General features: G+C 32.0%; 1 protein-coding gene across 2 annotated transcripts in view; it reads right to left on the bottom strand.

The window, feature by feature from the left end:
* The window catches only part of LOC116846157 (protein phosphatase PP2A 55 kDa regulatory subunit), a 235,611-nt gene that overhangs the window by 8,161 nt on the left and 218,776 nt on the right, over nucleotides 1-8,674 (bottom strand). The gene's annotated exons all lie outside the window — the stretch shown is intronic.

Here is an 8,674-nt window from a genome sequence, read left to right as displayed (position 1 = left end):
TTCTTGCTCACCTCAATCCGTTCTACGTTCTCACCAAGGGTCATCATGGGACTTCGGGACACCCTGTATATACAGAGCGTTTGGTACTCATAAAGAAAAACCGTGATATATACAGGGTGTCCCGCGTAAGACGGACCAAAAGGAAAATATAAGTAGAACACATAAAAGTGAACAAAAATTGTATAAGTCATTTTTCAAACAACCATGTAAAATTTCGAGATATTAATTAAGATAGTTGGACAAAATAGAACGCGCGATGCGACAGGCGGGACATACGGCTCGCAGCGGTCGGCGAAGAAAATGGAAGAACGCACATGTACATGGGCGCACACACGGAGCTACTCATTTCAGTATGTCAAACGGCCCACCTCTCTGGCCTATAAGATAGGCCCGCGAGCAATCATCTATTTTCTTCGCCGGCCGCGGCAAGCCGTATGTCCCGCCTGCCGTGTCGCCGCGCTCTGATATGCTCAACTATTTTAATTAATATCTCGAAATTTTACGTGGTTGTTTGAAAAATGGTCTATATAATTTTTGTTCACTTTAATGTGTTCTACTTATATTTTTCTTTTGGTCCGTCTTATGCGGGACACCCTGTATATTTTGAATGTATATATAGTACGATCCATAGAAGGAGGAGGGCGGGCATATTAGATGGCGGCGGGACGCCGTGCGTTCAAGATCTGCGTATCTTTTCGTTCCAGAAAGAGAAAAATATCGAGAGCGCGGTTTTGTTAGGCCGGGACTCGAACCCGGCTTTTTCGCTTGCCGGGCGACTGCTCTAAACCACTGAGCTACCTGACACTCCATGCTCATGATACTCTCCCTTCCCTAGATAATGCTCAGAGATGCCGTTCGGAAGCGACATCTCTGGCGCGAACCCGAGCGCACGGCGACTACAGAGAGAAACAATAGTGGTATATATAGGTACAGTCTAGACCTAGATAGATGTCTTAGGTAGATCAGGTTAAACTGAACAAAATATTCCTCTATTATTTTGCGAATAACATTTAAAATTCTAAGTCATTAATCAAAGAAGATTTGTGAACGATAACGTGTCATATGATAGTTGAACTGTGATAGCGATGCCGTTATTATATGCTTGTATATTAGGTCAAATTGAACAAAAAAGCTCCCCTACAATTTTCCAAATGACCACGTAGATGTTTGATTATTAATTAAAGAACCCAGATAGCACAGAGATGAATAGAAGTTCCTAGAGAATTAATTTTAAAGAATAGAAGTAGAACTAGAAAAATGAATATCCGAAGAATTCTTGAAGAATTAACCACAATAAGTTCGTCTTGAAATATTCCTTAGGACTTCATTATAGCGAATACTTCACGACTTAATTCCTAGAACACTTTGAGAATTTATGAGGAATTACAGCTAAGGCAGAGAACGAGGCGTAAGCGTCATAATCGTAGACGTAAAATAAAACAGAGAAAAACATAAACGTAAGGCTAATAGCCTTTCATGATTTACGTTTACGTTGTTCTCTACTTTATTTTACGTCTACGACTACGACGCTTACATCTCGTTCTCTGTCTTAGCCTTTACAAATATTTTGTTTATAACAACTACTTTTTTGCGCCTATATTCAGTACATGCTAGTGAATGTATAATAATTTATTTACATATTTATATATAAATTGTTTAATTTATTGTTATTCACAGTTATTTATATTTTGTGGAATTAATTATATAGTTTTATATAATTAATAATATAAGGGTTTTATATAAGGGTAAAGAAAGGGAATTGGTGTTAAAATAGTTTTTCATATATAAAATGTTCACTAGTATCAATAATAAATAGATTTATGCGAAGTATATTTTATCCTTAAGTTTGTATTTACGTTTCTAAAATTCATATACCGTTCTCACAAACTCAATCGCATTATTTGAAAGCCATTTAAGGTAAATCCTAGTGATTGAATATTATCGTGTACCGATAATTGAATTATTAATAATATATTTGTGTTTGTTAAGGTGCTTATCAATGAAACAAAATCACAAAGTAACTAAATATTTTTTTTCATTTATTATATTGTTTTGTATATTGAAAAGCATTTTAATAAAGAAAATACAAAACTAATCATTATATTAATCATTGGAACATATATGTTCGATCACTGAAACATTTACCTTATTCTTGGATTTTGAATTACATATTTGAAAATGCGCTTTACTTACATTTGAAGCAGTTAGAACAGTATGTATGACATCAAATAGACGTTGAAATCGTCAAACCGTTAACCGACGTCAATTTGATATCATTTTGATGTCAATCAACGAATCATTTTTCACTAGGTATATAGATTTCACAAACATGAAATCTTAAATAGCTCAGTGGAAACAGCGGTTGTCTGGCAAGCGGAAGATCCGAGTTCGATCCCAGCCGAGTCCTGATGTTTTTCATCTCATATTAAAAGTGGCATTAAAAATAGATATCTACTGATACACACAAGTACCCCTGGCCAAAATTTCTGATCTTTCTTTCGTGCGGATGCAATAAAATTTATTAAATCCGAAGAAATCTTTTTGAGTTGAAGTAATTCTATATGAATACTCTAAGAAGTACTGAGGAACTTCAATCATGGTTCATGTAACTTCCTAAATCATTCTTATAATATTCCTCCACGAATTCCTAAGGAAGTACAATTCAGGAAAGGAGAAAACTTTACGAACACTTAAAGAATTCATCGTGCTATCTGAGAATATTGGTGTGCAGTTGTACACTATAATGCACCAATTATCTTTAATTAATAACTAAACATCTATGTGGCCATTTAAAAAATGATAGAAGACGTTTTTGTTCAATTTGACCTAATATGTAAGCATACAGCGGTAAACGTCGTCATCACAACTCATCTACCATATAGTATGTGATCATGAATCTTCTTTGATTAATAATTCAAAATTTGATGTAGTTTTTCGCAAAGTGGTAAAGGAATTTTTTGTTCTATTTGACTTAATCTACCTTACACCGCGGTTCCTCCATGAGTTACCGGAGTGAATTACCTTTTACACGCACGCACGCACGCAAGCACGCACGCACGCACGCACGCACGCACGCATTTTTGTTCCGTTCTTTTGTTCATTGTTTTTTGAAGATTAAAATATATATGTGTGATTGAAATAAATTTAATTTTTCCACTTATATGTTTGTTTTTTATTAAAGTCATAAAATTCCTATTTTGTACCCTGTAGTATTAAAACGAAGCGTCATAGAGAAAAACATTATTAACAAAATATGTTTGTTTTTATGTCCTCTATTTCCCCTCAAAGTTTGTCGGTCTAATTGTTTTACACCCTGTATATATACAAGGTGGGCCATTTTATTCAATACATGCAAAAATCTCAAAAAGAAGAAATTTTTTCAAAAAATCTTTCAGACAAAAGTTATATGGATCCATGGGGGACATAAGAAGGTATCATTGGTTTGACCTTACGTGGCACCGCCAAGGTTACGTCGAGGTTAACTTTGCTTTTTTAAATAGAAACATGTTTTTTTTTATTACGGAATTTTATTCTACGTGAAGAAGCAAACAACTTTTGCTTGAAAATATTTTTTATTCGACTTTTATTTTTTAAGATATTTACGAAAATATCTACAAAATTATTGGTTTCAATAATTTTTTACTCAAATTCTATTAACTTTATCAAAAAATAGCTAGAGATAAAAATTGTCTATTTTCTTCTCGTAGAGCTCTGAAAATTTTTTCAGAATTTTTAATTAACTTTCTAGTACTTCAAGAAAATGGAAGGAAATGCAGTAATAAAAAGTTAATCAAAAATTCCGAAAAAAATCTGAGAGCTCTATGAGAAGAAAATAGACAATTTTTATGTCTTGCTATTTTTCGGTAAAGTTAATAGAATTCGAGTTATTGTATGAGTATTGAATTCGAGTTATATGTTGAGTATTGAAACCAATAATTTTGTAGATATTTCTGTAAATATCTTAGAAAATAAAAGTCGAATAAAAGATATTTTCAAACAAAAGTTGTTTGCTTCTTTACGTAAAATAAAATTCCGTAATAAATAATATGTTTCTATTTAAAAAAACAAAATTGACCTCGACCTGACCTTGGCGGGGCACGCGAAGCCAAACCAATGATACTTTCTTATGTCCCCCATGGATCCATATAACTTTTGTCTGAAACATTTTTTTTTTAATTTCGCCTTTTTGAGATTTTTGCGTGTATTGAATAAAATGGCCTGTATATATGTACAGGGTGCGGCAAAAGTATCGGACCGGTAAAATATCTCGAAAAATATAAGTTTTACAGAAAATTGCTTTAGATAAAAGCTATAAGTCTTAGGAAAATCTATTTACTGATTTTAACAGTTTGACCTTGGGTGACATTCGAGGTCAGGTCGAGGTCAACATTGCTTTTTTAAATAGAAATATATATTTTTTATTACGGAATTTTATTCTACGTAAAGAAACACATAATTTTTGTTTAAAAACATTTTTTATATAACCTCTATTTTCTAAGATATTTGCGGAAATATCTACAAAATTATTGGTTTCAATAATTTTTTATTCAAATTCTATCAACTTTACCAAAAAATAGCAAGAGATAAAAATTTTCTATTTTCATTTCATAGAGCTCCGAAAATTTTTTCAGAATTTTTTAATTAACTTTTTAGTACTGAATTTTCTTGAAGTACTAAAAAGTTAATTAAAAAATTCTGAAAAAATTCTCAGAGCTCTATGAGAAAAAATAAACAATTTTTATCTTTTGCTATTTTTCGGTAAAATTGATAAAATTCGAGTAAAAAATTATTGAAACCAATAATTTTGTAAATATTTCCGTAAATATCTTAGAAAATAGAGGTCGTATAAAAAATATTTTCAAACAAAACTTGTTTGTTTCTTTACGTAGAATAAAATTCTGTAGTAAAAAGTACATGTTTCTATTTAAAAAAGCAATGTTGACTTCGACCTAACCTCGAAATGTCACCCAAGGTCAAACTGTTAAAATCAGTAAATAGATTTTCCTAAGACTTATAGCTTTTATCTAAAGCAATTTTCTGTAAAACATATATTTTTCGAGATATTTTACCGGTCTGATACTTTTGCCGCACCCTGTATATATATATAGAGTAATTCTAAATAAGTGCAAAAAACTTTAGAAAATAATTATCGAAAATTTTTCATATATAAACATATATTCTTATATCTCTCCCTGAAAAGTTATACGCCTCCAAAGGGGGAGGGGAGAACGGCAGGAAAATTAGGTTTTTATTTGTTTTTTCAAATGTTGGAAAAGTTAGAAAATAAAATTGGAAAGACGTTTTCCACTAATAAAAAAGTTACTTATTAGTATTTTCTTAATCCTGTATCGTTATAAGGAAATGAAACTAGCAACCCTTATTCAATTTTTATTAGAACTTTTTAACGAACTAGAATATGATTATCTAAAAATGCGTTAGAAAGCTTTATTTCTTTAGAAAATTTTTTATTTCTTTTATTTTTTCTTTGTAAAACCAATAGTTTTTAAGTAAAAAAATAAAATATATTATCATACACAACATGGTTATCTGTTAAATTACATTTTCAATCAATTAAAAAATGTCTAGTAAGCCAGTCAATTGTCAAATTGACAATTCGTTTTGCATTAACATTTAATTTTTTTAACTTTTCCAACATTAGAGAAAAAACAAAAACTTAATTTTCATCTCCTCTTTTGGAAGAGTTTTAATTATTAATTTAAAAAAATGGTTGTACGATTTTGTGCAATAATGCACTAATTTTCTTTAATTAATAACTAAAAATCTACGTAGTCATTTGTAAAATGGTAGAGGACATTTTGTTCAGTTTGACCTAATGTATAAGCATACCACGGCAGACGTTATCACTACAGCTCACCTGTCATATCAAGGGTCATCATTTACAAATCTTCTTTTATTAATATTTCGATAGTTATTATGAATGTCACAAAATAGTAAATAGGACTTTTATTACGTTTACCTCAATCCGTTTTACACTTTCACGAGAGATTGTGAAATCGAACTGGGACACCTTATATATACAGGTATAACTGATACGATCGGAAAGGCAATGGTTACGTGAAAATGTAAGTCAAAAGCGTAGAATAAAATTGTTAATGTTTTGCTTTAAAAAAAAATCGATTTTTATTTTTCACATTAAATCGATTTTTATTTTTCACATTAAATCAATTGTGTATTCTGAAGAAATTACAATATCATCGAGCAATTAAAAAAAACTTAAATTAGTGTTTAATGTTTGATGAATTAAAGCATCAAAACACGATAGAAAGCGTTCATCAAAATTTATTTCGAAAAGCAGAAATGTATATTCGACAGAGAACGGTCAATACTTTCAACAATTAATGAAGTAATCACGCGTGAATATCATATTGTGTATTCTTGGTTGTTCAATACAATAAACACAAACATGAGCAAAAATAGTAGTCCACAGCGAAATCTAATAACTCGAGACATAGTTAAGCGCACATGTACACAATGAATTTTTTAAATCGATTTTTTCGAAAATAATACTCTACAGGATGTCCCAGACCATTATTCTCAAATTTCGTGAGAACATAGAACGAATTGCGGTGAACAAGAAAGTCCCATTTGCTTTTTTGCAAAATTCGCAATAGTTTTTGAGATATTAATTTTAGAAAATAAAAAATAGAAGACTGCTCGAGTCGCTGAAGCCGGTCGCTGAGCTCTAGCACGGTTCAATTGGTCTAGAAACGAATAGTAGTACGCGACGAGAAGGACAAGCGCCGCTGCCCGTGCTTATATCGCCGCTTTTACATCTCGCTGCACTGCGCCAAAGCTCGCGCGTTGATGGCAGCCGTAACGTAAATATCCACGGAAGATGATGCAGACGCGTGAGAAATTGTTTTTCGGCGTGTCACTCACGTTGTTTTTCCACCTTCCGTGAATATCTACGCGTTTCGACTGATATTTTTCGTTGTTAAGAGACTCACACGGTCAGCCCGTGACGAATGCCCGTGCGATCATACGTTTAGCATTCATTTTACTGTATCGCACGCGCTAATTGACTAGTTGGATTGGCGTTTAGTATAAATCTTTCTTTGTTGGTAACTCGAAATTTTACGTGGTTATTTTGGAAAAGATATCGATTCTTTTATTTATCCTGATTTATTCTAGCGATATATTAGCTCTGATATATCACGGATGCTGCAAACCTATATATGTATGCATATAGGTTCATCTAATTCGTATTGTACTAGAACTAATGTATAGCTGAAATAGATCGGAGTGAATAATGGAATCGGTATCTTTTTTTAAACAACACGTAAAATTTGGAGATATTAACGATAAAAAATTTATAGCACGCGCCAATCAGCACGCGCGCTGCTGATTGAGACAAACGGGCCAACTTCCTAGCAACGCGTTTCTAGGCTAGCCTCTCATGCCCATGCAACAGCGCATATAGCGTTCGTCTCACAGCGCACGTGCTGATTGGCCACTGGGCTGGCGCACGGTATAAATTTTTTATCGTTAATATCTCCAAATTTTTTCTTTTAAAGCGAATATCGTCGAAACTATAAGAGATAGAAAAAATTTTCCAAAGTGAAAATTGAATGATTTCAAAAGTGCTTCAAAACTATAATAAAAAATTTTTTTAATTGTTTATTTATTGTATACTCCCAACCCCATCCCTATTAAAAAAATTTTTTTTATTTAGTTCTAAAGTACTCTTGAAATCATTCAATTTTCACTTTGAAAAATTTTTTCTATCTCATAGTTTCGACGATATTCGGTAAAAAAAAACCGATTTTTTTCAAAGAGGTATTTTACCTCCTAAAACTGTAATTCCGCACAAACAAAAAATAGTTTTGTGTTACGGATGAACTATTCTACTTGCACACAAAGTTTCAGAATTTTTTGAATTTTTGAGTTGCCTAATGTTCCTTGTAAGCTTATAAATACTGCTCCATTTTAAAATAATGCTACAAACTTTATATCAAATATAAAAATGACATTTTTGGCGTGCATTTAATTCATTTTAAAATCTACAATATTATGAAAAAATTATATCGTGCTATTTAATAAATTCAAGATGACATTAATTTTTTAAGATAAAGTTTTTTTCAGTGTTTTTATTGCAAGTTGTAACTTGCATGAAACAAATAAATGTTTAACTTATAACTTTCTTTAAACTGTCGGAGGCAGTTCTAAAAAATCATATGGATACCGAAGACACTCTATACAGGGTGTCCAATAACTGATCGAGCAACCGCCGTATACGGGTAGAACGGATCAAAATAATCATAAAAGTTATATACCATTTAAAAATTTTTTCAATATTTATTCCGTAATGAATTAAAATATATAAACGAATGAGCTCACGAGAAGCGGTAGGACAGGCTAGGTGTGTAAAAGAAATGGCTTACCTCTTAGCAACGATGAGTAAACAGCTGATTTCGAGCCGGAGTAACAAGCAACACGTATACGTTACTCCGGCTCGAAATCAGCTGTTTACTCATCGTTGCTAAGAGGTAAGCCATTTCTTTTACACACCTAGCCTGTCCTACCGCTTCTCGTGAGCTCATTCGTTTATATATTTTAATTCATTACGGAATAAATATTGAAAAAATTTTTAAATGGTATATAACTTTTATGATTATTTTGATCCGTTCTACCCGTATACGGCGGTTGCTCGATC

The sequence above is a fragment of the Odontomachus brunneus genome, unplaced genomic scaffold (genome assembly GCF_010583005.1).
Source record: "Odontomachus brunneus isolate Ranch 3 - 2012 unplaced genomic scaffold, Obru_v1 Obru_scaffold_061, whole genome shotgun sequence".
NCBI lineage: Eukaryota > Metazoa > Arthropoda > Insecta > Hymenoptera > Formicidae > Odontomachus > Odontomachus brunneus.
The sequence above is the reverse complement of the archived record's forward strand: the minus strand, read 5'-3'. Positions and strand labels throughout refer to the sequence as shown.